Source organism: Rhinopithecus roxellana, chromosome 20 (genome assembly GCF_007565055.1).
Source record: "Rhinopithecus roxellana isolate Shanxi Qingling chromosome 20, ASM756505v1, whole genome shotgun sequence".
In the NCBI taxonomy this organism is placed as follows: Eukaryota; Metazoa; Chordata; class Mammalia; order Primates; family Cercopithecidae; genus Rhinopithecus; species Rhinopithecus roxellana.
The window spans coordinates 41,401,785-41,418,655 of record NC_044568.1 but is presented as its reverse complement, the minus strand read 5'-3'; the positions used below and the strand labels follow the sequence as shown (position 1 = coordinate 41,418,655).

The 16,871-nt window shown below is 48.9% G+C and overlaps 1 pseudogene; it reads right to left on the bottom strand.

Annotated features, from left to right (window-relative positions):
* Positions 1-16,580, bottom strand: part of LOC104664082 — a 49,025-nt pseudogene extending 32,445 nt beyond the window's left edge.
* Positions 16,581-16,871: the final 291 nt, after the last annotated feature.

The following is a 16,871-nucleotide window of genomic DNA, read 5'->3' as shown; positions in this document are numbered from 1 at the left end:
GAATAAATGAGTGCACAGCAGCCACCCCATCACATCCCAGTTATGTCCCCGTCTGTCTACCCTGCTAAACTATGGGTGCTCTGAGGGCAGGGACTATGCCTTAAGATTTTTTCTTTTGCATCCTTAGGGTCCAACACTATACAATCAAAGTGCTCCTACAAACCAATAAGAAAAAGAAATAGGCAAAAGAAAAAGAAATTCAAGTGTCTAACAAACATGAAAATAGGCTGGCTCGGCCGGGTGTGGTGGCTCACGCCTATAATCCCAGTACTTTGGGAGGCCAAGATGGGTGGATCACGAGGTCAGGAGATTGAGACCATCCTGGCTAACACGGTGAAACTCTGTCTCTACCAAAAATACAAAAAATTAGCCTGGTGTGGTAGCGGGCACCTGTAGTCCCAGCTACTCGGGAGGCTGAGACAGGAGAATGGTGTGAACTGGGAGGCGGAGCTTGCAGTGAGCCGAGATCGCACCACTGCGTTCCAACCTGGGCAATAGAGCGAGACTCCATCTCAAAAAAGAAAAAAATTGGGCGGGCGAGGTGGCAGGTGCCTGTAGTCCCAGCTACTCAGGAGGCTGAGGCAGGAGAATGGCATGAACCCAGAAGGCGGAGCTTGCAGTGAGCCGAGATCAGGCCACTGCACTCCCACCTGGGCAACAGAGCCAGACTGTGTCTCAAAAAAAAAAAAAAAAGAAAGAAAAGAGGCTGGCTCAATTATATTCCTAGAGAAATTGCATCCCAAGAGATACAAAAACATGTGCTCACAAAAAGACTTGTACATGAATGTGCTTATAGCAGCTTTATTAATAAGTAAAAATGTAAGCAGAATAAACAATGTGTCTATCTATACAGTGAAACACTGTTTAACAATAGTAGTTAACTATTGCAATGACTATCACAAATGGATAAACCTCACAGACATAATGTTGAATGAAAGAAGCCAGACAAACAGGCACAAGTGGCATGATTCCATTTATGGGAAATTTCAAAATAGGCAAAACTAATCTATGATGAAAACATAAGAGCAATCAGGCATTCCTGATTGCCTCAGGAGAGTGGTGGGTTAGATATTGACTAGGTAGCAGGTGGTGGGGACGCAGTTTTTGGGGGATCATGTTCTATATCATGACAGGGAACTGGGTTACACAGGTGTATGCATTTGTCACTAATCAAATGACACACTTAAGATTGTTACATTACCAGACCAGGTGTGGTGACTCATGCCTGTAATCCTAGCACTTTGGGAGGCCAAGGTGGGAGGATTGCTTAAAGCCAAGAGTTCGAGACCAACCTGGGCAACATAGTGAGATCCCGTCTCAAAAAAAAAAATTGCTACATTACTATATGTAAAATTTACCTGGGGTGGGGGAGGAACTATGAACAAATATTCAATTCTAGTGAATAATATGCATGCCCAAGTGTTTAGGGACGAAGTGTCTGATGTCTGTAATTTACAGTGAAATATACATTTAAAAAATAGTCATGGATGGATAGATAGATATGTGCTAAAGCAAATCTAGTAAAATATTAGTTGCAGAACCCATATGGTGGGTAGATGGGTGTTCACTGTACAATTTTTTTTTTTCTTTGAGACAGAGTCTCACTGCCGTCGCCCAGGCTGGAGTGCAGTGGTGTGATCATGGCTCACTGCAGCCTCAACTCCCCGGGCTCAGATGATTCTCCTACCACAGCCTTCCTGGTAGCTGGGACTACAGGCACACGCCACCACTCCTGGCTAATTTTTTGTGTCTTTAGTAGAGACAGGGATTTGCCACATTGCCCATGCTGTTCTCAAACTGGTGGGCTCACATGATCCATCTGCCTCAGCCTCCCAAAGTACTGAGATTACAGGCATGAGCCACTGTGCCCGGCCCATTGTACAATTCTTTCCACTTTTCTACATGCTGAAAATTTTCATAATGAAGCATTGGGAAGAAACATGGGGCTCAGTGATCAAGGATGTGCAAATTACAAGACACTACGTTCCATGCACTGGATTGCCAAAACTGTTAAAAACTAGTGGTATGCAGTGTATGCAAGGGTGTGGGCATTATCCTATACTATAGATGACAGGGCCTGTGGCGATGGCCCCCCTGAAGTCAGTGGCTCTAATCTTGTGTGCTTCCTTCCTGTCCCCTCCTGTCCTGAGCATCCTCTGCTTTACATACCATGTATACAATGTCGCATCCTGTTTTCCCCTCAGTGTTACAGTCTCTATCAGCATTTATTTCCCCACTGCTTTAAAAATTATTTGTAAACATGGTACTTAAAAGAAAACAGGTATTGTAGGATTTCAGTGTTTTTTTCTTTAAAAACATTATTATTATTATTAGACACTCTTGCTCTGTTGCTCAGGCTGAAATGCAGTAGCATGATCATAGCTCACTGCAGCCTCCATCTCCTGGGCTCAAGTGATCCTCCCACCTCAGCCTCCCAAGTAGCCAGGACTCCAGGCACACCTCACCACACTCAGCCTTTTTTTCTTTTTTTCTTTTTAAAAATGATTACAAAGTTCACTGTAGAAAATTTATGAAGTCCAGAAAAGCACAAAGAAGAAAATAATAATCCCCACTACCTTGACATGTGACGCTTCTCCTTCCTGCCTTTTCCGTGCACATGCATGTATACACACACGAACACAGATTGCTGTTTGTACTTTTTTTTTTTTTTTTTGAAACGGAGTCTCACTCTGTCATCCAGGCTGGAATGCAGTGGTGTGATCTCGGCTCATTGCAACCTCTGCCTCCCGGGTTCAAGCAATTCTTCTGCCTCAGCCTCTTGAGTAGCTGAGATCACAGGCATTTGCCACCAAGCCCGGCTAATTTTTTTGGTATTTTTTAGTACAGACAGGATTTCACCATATTGGCCAGGCTGGTCTTGAACTCCTGACCGTGTGATCCGCCCACCTCAGCCTCCCAAACTGCTGGGATTATAAGCATGAGCCACTGCGCCCAGCCTGCTGTTTGCATTTTAACAGCATTGGGATCCTATAGGACTTTGTGTTTTGTTACTTGCCTATTTAATAGAATTTTTCTAGAGCATAGTTTTATAGGCTACCTGGTTCTCTATTGAGGGACTACATTATGCCTCTGTTGTTGGGGTCCAGGGAGGGTCAGTTTGGGGCTTACTGTGCCCTTGGGGGAGCCCTGGTTGGAGACAGGTCCACAGACACAGACATTAGAGGTGTGCAGGCCCCTGGGCTTGGAAGGCCTGGCAGAAGCACTCACTGACCCTGGAGGGGGTTCATCTATTCCCAGGCCCCCACCTGGCTACCGAAGCAGCTCCCACCAGTGCCTGGTGCCAGGGCTCAGCTGGGAACCAGGCAGATAATCGGTCTCCCCTCAGTGGGACCCTGCCTGTCCTGGCTCCTCCTGGGCTGTCCTGAGCTGCCCTCACTGGGCTGGGTGGGGTGAGGCTGGGCCTTGAGTCCCCCTGAGAGCTGTGGGAAGAGCTGGTGCCTGGGGCCAGCAAACAGGAGTCTTGCTTCAGCAAGGCGTTTGGCCCAAGAAGCATCCTCAGTCCGGCCCTCAGCCCGGAGGAAACCCCTGCACAGCAGGGCTCATTGTGTTTCAGGATTTCCCGTTTCCTGACCGCCTAACCTATTTATGGGCCACAATGGATGCTTCCCCAGGGAGACCCCTACTGTACTCAGGCCCATTTTCAGGAGGCCTCTGGACTCAGCCCACATCTCATAGGTCCAGCCTGGGCTTGGCCCGGGGCAGGGATAGTCAATGCGTGTCACCTCGTGGTAATTCCATCAGTAGATAGAACCTGCCAGGGCGCAGCGTTGAGGATTCTGAGGCTCTGTCTGGGCTCAACAAGAAAGAGTGTGATGGTTCATCAGCCGCGACTATGTGTGTGCAAGACAGAGGGGTGGTGGGTGGTGTGAACTCACAGCTCCTGGCTTACATGGTGACAGGCATTCTCTCTCTGTGCTGGCACTAAATTCCTTATTTTTGAGACAGAGTCTCGCTCTGTCACCCATGCTGGACTGCAGTGGCGCGATCTCGGCTCACTGCAACCTCCACCTCCCTGGTTCAAGCGATTCTCCTGCCTCAGCCTCCTGAGTAGCTGAGAGTACAGGCTGACACACACCTGGCTAATTTTTGTATTTTTAGTAGAGATGGGGTTTCGCCATGTTGGCCAGCCTGGTCTCAAACTCCTGACCTCAAGTGATCCACCCACCTCAGCCTCCCAAAGTGCTGGGATTACAGGTGTGAGCCACCATGCCTGGCCTAATTTTTGTAGTTTTTAGTAGAGGCAGGGTTTCACTATGTTGACCAAGCTCATGTCAACTCTTGGCCTTAAGTGATCCACCCACCTCAGCCTCCCAAAGTGCTGGGATTACTGGCTTGAGCCACAGTGCTCAGCCTAAATTCCTTTCTAATCTCATCTCCTACCTCCCTTCCATATCCCTGCCCTCCAGCCACAGGTCCAATCTCTTCCTGTCTGTGCCCTGCCTCTCCCTGTCTCAGGCCCTTTACTCAGGCTGCTCCTTTTCCTAACCTGCCTTCCCCTCATCTTCAGCAATTACAGCAGGCAGCTTTATCTAACGCAGCAGGCAACTTTCAACTGAGCAATTCCTTTTTTTTTTTTTTTTTTTCTTTTTGAGATGGAGTTTCACTCTTGTTGCCCAGGCTGGAGTGCAATGGCGTGATCTTGGCTCACCACAACCTCCGACTTCCAGGTTCAAGCAATTCTCCTGCTTCAGCCTCCCGAGTAGCTGGGATTACAGGCATGAGCCACCGAGCCAAGCTAATTTTGTATTTTTAGTAGAGACGGGGTTTCTTCATGTTGGTCAGGCTGGTCTCGAACTCCCAACCTCAGGTGATCCACCTGCCTCAGCCTCCCAAAGTGCTGGGATTACAGGCATGAGCCACCGCACCTAGCCATTTTTTCTTTTTTCTTTTCTTTTTTTTTAAGCTGGTCAGGTGAAGCAGTGAGAGAAGAGATGGAACAAAGAAATCTGCTACTGGTTGTGACTGATTAGTTGTAAACACCACTGGACTTGGACCAGCCCACTGGGCAATTCTTACTGAACCTTCAAGACCCAAATTCAAATGTCACCTTTTCTGGGAGGCTTTCCTGTGCCCTCAAGTTTGGGCCACACTCACCACTATCTTTTTTTTTTTTTTTTTTTTTTTTTTGAGACGGAGTCTTGCTCAGTCACCCAGGCTGGAGTGTAGTGGCGGGATCTCGGCTAACTGCAAGCTCTGCCTCCCAGGTTCACGCCATCCTCCTGCCTCAGCCTCCCGAGTAGCTGGGACTACAGGTGCTCGCCACTACACCCGGCTAATTTTTTTTGTATTTTAGTAGAGACGGGGGTTTCACCATGTTAACCAGGATGGTCTTGATCTCCTGACCTTGTGATCTGCCCGCCTTGGCCTCCCAAAGTGCTGGGATTACAGGTGTGAGGCATTGCACCCAGTCACTCCCCCCCATCTCTGATGTACAGTCAGTGGGAGAGATCGCCAAATCAAGTCCCCCAGAAACAGAGCCAGAGATGGGAATTCTTATGCAGGAGTTTCACTGCGATCTCAAGAAAACTGTAAGAGTGAGAAGGAGGGCAGGGATGGGCTAAGATGTGGTTTTGGGAGAAATCTTGCCCCAGCCTGATCTGAAGGGGAGTTTCAGGGCACAAATGGCACCAAAGAGGCTGTGAAATCAAGAGGCAAGGGGACTAGGCTGCTCTACACCCCTACCCCACACCCCCACCCAACCCACACTGCTGGCCTTCAACCATCGCTCATAACCTCCTGGGCAGGTCCAGCAGCACGGCTGCCATCAATCAAAGGCATCCTCTGGAGAGCTTCGAGCTCCTGGCAGCTCACAGCTGCAGCGGCTGAGGGAAGGGGGCACCAACCCGGGGAGCTGGGGGCAGTGTCCGTGTCCCCGCCAAGTGTCAACTCCCCAGGGCAGGTACAGTGTCCGCAGAGCTCAGACTGGGCACCAGAAAGCACAGAGTTTAGCGTCTGATGAGCTAAGCTGAGTCCAGGGAGGGCAATAGCTTTGGGGCTGCTATTGAAACTGCCTTTGCAAAATTAATGACTGAGACAGTGAAACAGGATCTAACTTAACCAACTCCATCTTGCTTCTAACCTCCAAGCTGTCCTTGTTCATTCCTGGGTGTAGGCTGAACTAACCTTGGGAGAAACTTACTTCATAGTTTATAGTTTAAACAAAGACGGTAACAGCACTTTCCCAAAACAGACCTCCTTCTTGCCTGGGGACTAGCTTGCCTTTGTAGGACTAACATTAGCCACAAGATTAGAAATTATGGTTTAGGAGTCATGCAGCTGGAGATTCTGACAAGATTCTGACCTTCCCTAATCTGCTCTGTGCTTGAGATGTTTTGCAGACTCTGCACTTGATGGATCAATTGGCACCACCCAGATCAATAAACTGGCTCATCTGATCTGATCCCTATGATTTCATCCCTGACCAATCAGCACTCCTGGCTCAATGGTTTCCCCCACCCACCAAGTTATCCTTAAAAACTCTGCTTCCCGAATGCTCAGGGAGACTGATTTGAGTAATAATAAAACTCTGATCTCCCGCACAGCTGGCTCTGTGTGAATTACTCTTTCTCTATTGCAATTCCCCTGTCTTGATTAATTAGCCCTGTCTAGGCAGCAGGCAAGGTTGACCCCTTGGGAAGTTACAGTACTGGCTGACTCCATGGCTGGTGGAGGCCCCCTTCCACCCTAGTACCTTCCCAGCAAGCCTGGGGCCTCATCTTGTGGCTGCATCCCATCCTCCCTGCCCTTGGTTGTGCTGGCCAGCCTGGCTGGGTGTCCAGCAGGCTCTGGGAAGGCCATGGGCCTCTGGGCAGAAGTTCTGGTTCTGGATCTTTCCCAGGCCCCGGCCACCTTCCACTCCCCTCCATGCCTTAGGCATCATCCCTAAACGAGTCACCTCTAGACTGGCACACAGCTCCCCAAAACCCCTCCTCCTGGAAGCCTCCCCACATTGGCTCAGCCAAGGGACTGCTCAGCTCCATTCCCCGCCCCAGTGACAGCTTTAGGGTTTACACCATAGAAGACTATGCGTATGCAGGAGCCTCAATATTAGAAGTTTCAAAATAGTTTAAAAGGCATTTTTCTGGGTCACCCATTTTTACAACCATACACTGCAAAGGTCACAACCATACACTGCTGTGGCCACATGAGGTGGTTAGGCCAGCCCACCTGGGGCGTGCTGGCCCATGAGGCTGGTGTCGGGCAGGGGCAGCAACCGCCCAGCATCCTCTGACACAATCCATGTGGCGCTGGCAGGTTGTTATATGGGCTTGCAGGGGTAATGGCTGTTGAGAGGCCGCATGGCCCCGGGCAGATATATATCACTGGCCTAAGCATTGCCTTTTGATATTTACAGTGCTCATTTGAAGTCTAGGTCTGTAAAATTCAGAAATATGTTTCTTTTTCTTTTCTTTTTGAGGTGGAGTCTGGCTCTGTCGCCCAGGCTGGAGTGCAGTGGCGCAATCTCGGCTTACTGCAACCTCCACCTCCTGGGTTCAAGCGATTCTTTTGTCTCAGCTTCCCAAGTAGCTGGGATTACAGGTGTCCACCACCACACCCAGCTACATTTTTTTTTTAAGTAGAGACGGGGTTTCACCATGTTGGCCAGGCTGGTCTCGAACCCCTCACCTCAAGTGATCTGCCTGCCGCAGCCTCCCAAAGTGCTGGGATTACAGGTGTAAGCCACCACGCCCAGCCCAGAAATATGTTTCATCATGGAAATAAGGACTATATGATAACAGATCTAGTCTTCATGAGCCCGTTTCACCTTCTAGGACCTGGGCCAGACCCTGGCCCTTAGTACATATCAAGAAATGAATGGACGGGTGAGTGAGTGAGTGGGTGAGTGGATTCACAGGTGAGTGGATGGATGAATGCGTGGATGTGAATGAATGGATAACAGCCTGCTTTACAAATGAAGAAACAGGTCCTAAGAGGTAGTATTGCTTGCTCGAAATCACAAGTAAGTGGCAGAATCAGGATTCCAATTTAGTTCTATGGAGTCCAGAGTTGAAATCAATCAACATAATGAATCAATACAATCCTTTCTTATCTTTATGGCACCCGCAATCTCACCAGATAAACCCTAACCTGTGGGGTGTACCGGTATGGCGAGAAGAGGAGAAAAAACCTCTGGGGCAGGGGAGTGGTGGATTGGACTCAGGGAAAAGGCAATAATGGGTATGGCGACACTGTTTTTTTTTTGGGGGGGGGGGTTTGTTTGTTTGTTTGTTTTTTGAGACCGAGTCTCATACTGTTGCCAGGCTGGAGTGCAATGGTGCAATCTCGGCTCACTGCAACGTCCGCCTTCCAGGTTCAAGCAATTCTCCTGCCTCAGCCCCAGAGTGGCTGGGATTACAGGCACCTATCACCACGTCTGGCTAATTTTTTTTTTTTTTTTTTTTTGTATTTGTATTTTTAGTAGAGATGGGGTTTCACTCTGTTGGCCAGGCTGGTCTCGAACTCCTGACCTCATGATCCGCCCGTCTCGGCCTCCCAAAGTGCTGAGATTACAGGCATGAGCCACCACACCTGGCCTTTGGGCACCACTGTTCTTGCCACTTCCTACTGGCCCAGCATCCCCCCGACCCCCAGTGGTGCTGGGTTGGCTTCCAGCCAGACCAACCAAGGGGCTGGTTTCAAGTACCTAGGTTTACACGATAGAAGACGATGTATGCAGGAGCCTCAACATCAGAAATTTCAAAATAGTTTAAAAGGAGTTTTTCTGGGTCACCCATTTTTACAACCATACACCATAAAGGGAGGTGGACCTGCTGTGGCTGTGCAACGCAATGAGGCTGGCCCACCTGGGGCGTGCTGGCCCGTGAGGCCCGTGTCAGGCACAGGGCACTAATGTCCCAGCAGTCCTCTGACACCCTCCATGTGGCGCTGGTTGGAAGTTACGGGCTTGCTGTTGAGAGGCTGCGTGCCCCTGGGCAAATATACATTATTAACCGTGGTGTTTATACTGGGAGGAGTGGGCAGACATGGGGGCTGGGGAAGGCCTGTGTCCCTCAGAGCAGCCTATGGGATCCATGAATCCCAACAGGGATCCATGCCCAGGGACAGGGAGGAATGTCCGGGAACCTCGAGGAGGGCAGGGAAACGGCGGTGGGGCTTGGGGACGGCGGAGGAGAGAGAGGAAGGGGGGTGTGTCTATGCTGACAGCCCCTCCAGGAGCCAATCTGCCTGGGAGAAGGAAGGGAGAAAAACAGCTCATTCCTGGACCACCAGGCAGGGGGCTGGAGCCCCAGCTCTGGCCGGATGTACTTTGCAACCTTAAGCACTAGGCCTGGGGCCTCGGGGTTAACCAAATGAATGACAAGGTGTTGGACCAGGTGACCTGAGGAGATTTTTTGGCCTGGGACAACCTGCTGAACATCCCTGAGTCAAGGAAGGGCCTCAGGCCCTACAGGCAGAGGAGGAGCAGCTAATTGCCCAGGGGACAGGAACTGAATCCCAGAGCCTGGAGGGAGGATGAGGTGGTCAGGCCTCGGTGTGACCTGGGGCAGCACCGCAGGGTTGGGAGAGATGCCCTGAAGTGAGGCAGACCTGAGTTCTGGTATCAAGTCAGCTACTTGCCAGCTGCAAGCCACTTGACACCCCTGAGCCTCGGACACCCCACGTGGGATGAAGGGACAATAGCAGTACCTGCTTCGAAGGTTGCTACGAGCGCAGTTGGTAGCCAGGAGGACCAAGACCTGTTCCTGCCCTTTGCACCTTGGCTTCCCTGGGACTCATCAGCCCTAGCAAAGCAGGGCCAGTGCCACCCCACATACAGGTGGCAAAACTGAGGCTCCAGGGGGTGGATTCAGGCCCGTTTCCTTCCCCCTTTATGCACCCTGCTTCTCTCCAGCATCTACTACAGGTGATGGCCACGCTACTCCCATGTCCTCACATGCACCTGGGTTATGTCAGCGGCAGCCATGCGTGCACATGCACACTCACACACAAACACACACGCACACTCACAAGCACACATGCACGCTCACACTCACACATGCACGCTCACACTCAAACACACACGCACACTCACAAGCACACATGCACGCTCACACTCACACATGCACACTCACACACAAACACACACGCACACTCACAAGCACACATGCACGCTCACACCCATGCACGCTCACACTCACACATGCACACTCACACACAAACACACACGCACACTCACAAGCACACATGCACGCTCACACTCACACATGCACACTCACACACAAACACACACGCACACTCACAAGCACACATGCACGCTCACACACATGCACGCTCACACTCACACATGCACACACACACAAACACACACGCACACTCACAAGCACACATGCACGCTCACACTCACACATGCACACTCACACACAAACACACACGCACACTCACAAGCACACATGCACGCTCACACACATGCACGCTCACACACATGCACACTCACACACAAACACGCACACTCACAAGCACACATGCACGCTCACACTCACACATGCACACTCACACTCAAACACACACGCACACTCACAAGCACACATGCACGCTCACACTCACACATGCATGCTCACACTCACACATGCACACACACACAAACACACACGCACACTCACAAGCACACATGCACGCTCACACTCACACATGCACGCTCACACTCACACATGCACACTCACACACAAACACACACGCACACTCACAAGCACACATGCACGCTCACACTCACACATGCACACTCACACTCAAACACACACTCACACTCAAACACACACGCACACTCACAAGCACACATGCACGCTCACACTCACACATGCACGCTCACACTCACACATGCACACTCACACTCAAACACACACGCACACTCACAAGCACACATGCACGCTCACACTCACACATGCACGCTCACACTCACACATGCACACTCACACTCAAACACACACGCACACTCACAAGCACACATGCACGCTCACACTCACACATGCACGCTCACACTCACACATGCACGCTCACACACAAACACACACACACTCACAAGCACACATGCACGCTCACACACACATGCACGCTCACACTCACACATGCACGCTCTCACACAAACACACGCACACTCACAAGCACACATGCACGCTCACACTCACACATGCACGCTCACACTCAAACACACACATTCACGCTTAAACACACGCACACTCACACTCAAACACACATGCACACTCAAAGACACATGGACACTCATACTCACACACATTCACACTCAAACACACATGCACACACACTCAAACACACATTCCCTCACACTCACACATTTACTCTCACACATGCACACACACACACTCTCACACACACTATTCACACACACTGTCATACACTCGCACACATACACTCTCACACACCCCTGCCCTGCCCGCAGGTGCCTGGGGTTGGGCAGTGCTAAGGGTGGGAGCTGGGAGAAGAGCATGGTTTTTCCAGCTGCTGGGCTCCTTCTGCCAGAAAGTGAGGGAGGAAGAAATGGAGGCGGCGGCGGGAGGGGAAGGGTGGGTGGGATTGGGGTGGAGTGGGGGAGGTGGCACTGGCTGGCCGTTCCGTGGAAAGATCACTTTTTCCCTGGAAACACTCTGCGGGCTCCAGCCCTCCACCCTTCTCCTCCAGCTGCCTTTTCCTGCCTTTCCTGGAACAAAGGCTGGGGGTGGGGAGGAGGAGGCCTCAGGGCCCACCCGGACATGGACATGCAGAGACATCGCCCTCCAGGCTTGGGCTACACATCCCCCACCCTGCCCTGTCATTAAACCCAGGCCACTAAACACAACTCTGCCTCACAGAGGGAAACTGAGGCACAGAGCAGAAAACCCACCTTCCCCATGGGGTGCCATCAACCCCAAGAAACACCATGTAGCCTGTGCCCTTTGAGAGGTCATGGTGGCCAGTCCCTTGCCTCGGGTAAGGCCAGGGCTCCTAGGAGGAGGCCCCTTCCCTGTGGGACTGTTCTGCTGCTTATTTTATTTTATTTTTGTAGAGACAGGATCTCATTATGTTGCCCAGGCTGGTCTTAAATTCATGGGATTAAGCAATCCTTCTACCTCAGCCTCCCAAAGTGCTGGGATGAGTGTGAGTACAGGCGTGAGCCACGGCACCCAGCCCATGCTCTGCTGTTTAATCAAGAAGTTCCTGCTGTGTCCTACCAGGTCTCCTGGTTGTGACTCATTCCCACTTTCTCCTCTGGGAGGTGGGAAACAGACCCACACGAGGCCTGTCCCAGCCGCCCTCCCTGGCCTGTGAGCCTGGGCTGTGTGTGCAGGACAGGGAGGCAGGAGAACTGGGGAGAAGGCCCCTGCCTTGTGCTCCACCTGGCTCTAGCCTAGGCTTTCTCATCCCTTCTTTCTCTCCCGCCCCTCCCACTTCCCGTGTATACTAAAAATACAAAAATTAACTGGGCATGTGCATTGCCAAGACAATCATAAGCTAAAAGAACAAAGCTGGAGGCATCATGCTACCTGACTTCAAACTATACTACAAGGCCACAGTAACCAAAACAGCATGGTACTGGTACCAAGACAGAGATATAGATCAACGGAACAGAACAGAGCCCTCAGAAATAATACCACACATCTACAACCATCTGATCTTTGACAAACCTGACAAAAACAAGAAATGGGAAAAGGATTCCCTATTTAATAAATGGTGCTGGGAAAACTGGCAAGCCATATGTAGAAAGCTGAAACTGGATCCCATCCTTACACCTTATAAAAAATTAACTCAAAATGGATTAAAGACTCAAATGTTAGACCAAAAACCCTAGAATGAAACCTAGGCAATACCATTGAGGACATAGGCATGGGCAAGGACTTCATGTCTAAAACACCAAAAGCAATGGCAACAAAAGCCAAAATTGACAAATGGGGTCTAATTAAACTAAAGAGCTTCTGTACAGCAAAAGAAATTACCATCAGAGTGAACAGGCAAGCTACAGAATGGGAGGAAATTTTTGCAATCTACCCATTTGACAAAGGGCTAATATCCAGAATCTACAAAGAACTTAAACAAATTTACAAGAAAAAATCAAATAACCCCAGCAAAAAGTGGGCACAGGATATGAATAGACACTTCTCGAAGACATTTATGCAGCCAACAGACACATGAAAAAATGCTCATCATCACTGGCCATCAGAGAAATGCAAATCAAAACCACAATGAGATACCATCTCACACCAGTTAGAATGGGGATCATTAAAAAGTCAGGAAACAACAGGGGCTGGAGAGGATGTGGAGAAATAGGAACACTTTTTTTTTTTTTCAGACGGAGTCTTGCTCTGTCTCCCGGGCTGGAGTGCAGTGGCTGGATCTCAGCTCACTGCAAGCTCCGCCTCCCGGGTTCACACCATTCTCCTGCCTCAGCCTCCCGAGTAGCTGGGACTACAGGCACCCGCCACCTCGCCCGGCTATTTTTTTTTTTTTTTTTTTTGTATTTTTAGTAGAGACGGGGTTTCACCGTGTTAGCCAAGATGGTCTCGATCTCCTGACCTAGTGATCCGCCCATCTCGGCCTCCCAAAGTGCTGAGATTACAGGCTTGAGCCACCGCACCTGGCCAGAAATAGGAACACTTTTACACTGTTGGTGGGACTATAAACTAGCTCAACTATTGTGGAAGACAGTGTGGCGATTCCTCAAGGAATTAGAACTAGAAATACCATTTGACCCAGTCATCCCATTACTGGGTATATACCCAAAGGATTATAAATCATGCTGCTATAAAGACACATGCACATGTATGTTTAATGCGGCACTATTCACAATAGCAAAGACTTGGAACCAACCCAAATGTCCATCAATGGTAGACTGGATTAAGAAAATGTGGCACATACACACCATGGAATACTATGCAGCCATAAAAAAGGATGAGTTCGTGTCCTTTGTAGGGGCATGGATGAACCTGGAAACCATCAGTCTGAGCAAACTATCGCAAGGACAGAAAACCAAACACTGCATGTTCTCACTCATAGGTGGGAACTGAACAATGAGATCACTTAGACACAGGATGGGGAACATTACACACCGGGGCCTGTTGTAGGGTCGGGGGAGGGGGAAGGGATAGCATTAGGAGATATACCTAATGTAAATGACGAGTTAATGGGTGCAGCACACCAACATGGCACATGTATACATATGTAATGAACCTGCACGTTGTGCACATGTACCCTAGAACTTGAAGTATAATAATAATAAAATACAAAAAAAAAAGTAGCTGGGCACGGTGGCTCATGCCTATAATCCCAGCTACTCAGCAGGAGAATCGCTTCAACCCAAGAGGCAGAGGTTGCAGTGAGCCGAGATTTCACCACTGCACTCCAGCCTGGGCAACAGAGTGAGACTTTGTCTAAACAAACAAAACCTCCAACTTAGTGAAAACAAGGCATTCAATGATAGATCAACTGCAGAAACTGCTTATTACCTACTACTCATTTTATTTTATTATTATTTTTCTTTTTTGAGACGGAGTCTCGCTCTGTTGTCCAGGCTGGAGTGCAGTGGCATGATCTTGGCTCACTGCAAGCTCTGCCTCCCGGGTTCATGCCATTCTCCTGCCTCAGCCTCCTGAGTAGCTGTAACTAGAGGCGCCCGTCACCATGCCTGGCTAATTTTTTGTATTTTTAGTAGAGATGGGTTTCACCATGTTAGCCAATATGGTCTTGATCTCCTAACCTAGTGATCCTCCTGCCTCAGCCTCCCAAAGTGTTGGGATTACAGGCGTGAGCCACTGCACCCAGCCCTTATCATTTTATAAAGTCATATCTATATAAAAACAAACACTAAAGAGAATAAATAGATCTATCTAAAGTGACAAGAATAAGTATAAATAAATACCAGATTTTAAACAAGAATCTGTAAAAATTTTACTACCTAAGGATTTTCACTCAAAGAAGAAAAAAATATGGCCAGGCACAGTGGCTCATGCCTGTAATCCCAGAACTTTGGGAGGCTGAGATGGGTGGATCACCTGAGGTCAGGAGTTCAAGACCAGCCTGGCGAACATGGTGAAACCCCGTCTCTATTAAAAATACAAAAAATTAGCCAGGCATGGTGGCAGATGCCTGTAATCCTAGCTACTCAGGAGACTGAGGTAGGAGAATCGCTTGAACCAGGGAGGTGGAAGCTGCAGTGAGCAGAGATGGTACCATTTCACTCCAGCCTGGGCAACAAGAGTGAAACTCCAACTCACAAACAAACAAACAAACAAACAAAAAACTACAACCAAAAAAAACATAGTAACACCAAGCTTGCAGGATGGTGAGTTAACAGATACATTTTATCTTAATGGAAACTTATGTAGCAATTCAGTAACATTTCTGGATGAAGAATCAAGTTACTGGCCGGGCGCGGTGGCTCAAGCCTGTAATCCCAGCACTTTGGGAGGCCGAGACGGGCGGATCACTAGGTCAGGAGATCGAGACCATCCTGGCTAACACAGTGAAACCCCATCTCTACTAAAAAATACAAAAAAAAAAAAAAAAACTAGTCGGGCGAGGTGGCGGGCGCCTGTAGTCCCAGCTACTCGGGAGGCTGAGGCAGGAGAATGGCGTAAACCCAGGAGGCGGAGCTTGCAGTGAGCTGAGATCCGGCCACTGCACTCCAGCCTGGGCGACAGAGCGAGACTCCGTCTCACAAAAAAAAAAAAAAAAAAAAAAAAAAAAGATCAAGTTACTGTTGCACATTTGTGAAAACTGATCCAGGAGTGTTTCCTCTAATTTTAATTCCTCCTCTTCATTTAAAGTATTAGCAGGAGCATCATTATATGGAATGTCTAGCATGTCTTCCCTTAATCCAGTTGACTCCTCCTTTTGATCCTCATCAGTATTAACCTCAACTGTCTACGCCCTGGGTGTATTCATTAACATATCATTTCCTAGGGACTGACTATTACTTAGCAGCTTTGCCTGCCTTCTTTCTAAGGCCAGTTGTTTATTTCTCTCAATTTTTTGTTGTTGCTCTTCTATGAGGCTTCTACTTGACTCAGAAGCAAACATCTCACTTTCAGATGAGTTTGTCAGAAAGGGATCTAATTCAGTAGCAGTTACATCACGTCCATTATTTTCCACAACTTCATCATTATTGCTAATAAAATCTTCAGGTAAAATAGGGAGATCGAGTCGAATTTGTTTTAAACAAATCTGAACTTCCTTTTCACTTCCCAGGTATTCAACTCTGTCAATACAATTCTCAAACTACAGTTTAGGGAATAGCCTATGTGCCCAGTGTTCCATGTGTCTGATTAGGATCTTCAAATCTTCAGCCTCATGACTTTTACCTTTGAATTTTGCCTTATCAAATACATGCCTTAAGGCTGGAAGTCTTCTCTCTGAAATTAATCTCTAGCATCCAGCTTGGGTATATTTCTTTTAACTGTTCTCTTTGGAGGTACAGGAACAGGTGCTCCACTTCCTGACTCTTCATCAGGTTCAGCCTCTTCATCATCTTGTCTGTCTGGAGAGACTGCAGGTGGGAAAGGAGGACAAGTTTCATCTCCTACATACTCATAATCTGGTAGGTCAATCATGCCATTCTCCTGTGGTTCTAGCATCTTTTCCTCTCACACAGAAAGCAGGGGCCACAGTGCACAGCTCCAGGGTTCTCACTTTCACTTTCCCCTTTGCTTTCTTTTCTTTTCTTTCTTTCTTTTTTTTTTTTTTCTTTTTAAGACAAAGTCTCGAGTCTCACTCTGTTGCCCAGGCTGGAGTGCGGTGGTGCGATCTCGGCTCACTGCAAGCTCTGCCTTCTGGGTTCAAGCGATCCTCCTGCCTCAGCCTCCCGAGTAGCTGGGACTACAGACTCCCGCCATCACACCCAGTTAGTTTTTGTATTTTTAGTAGAG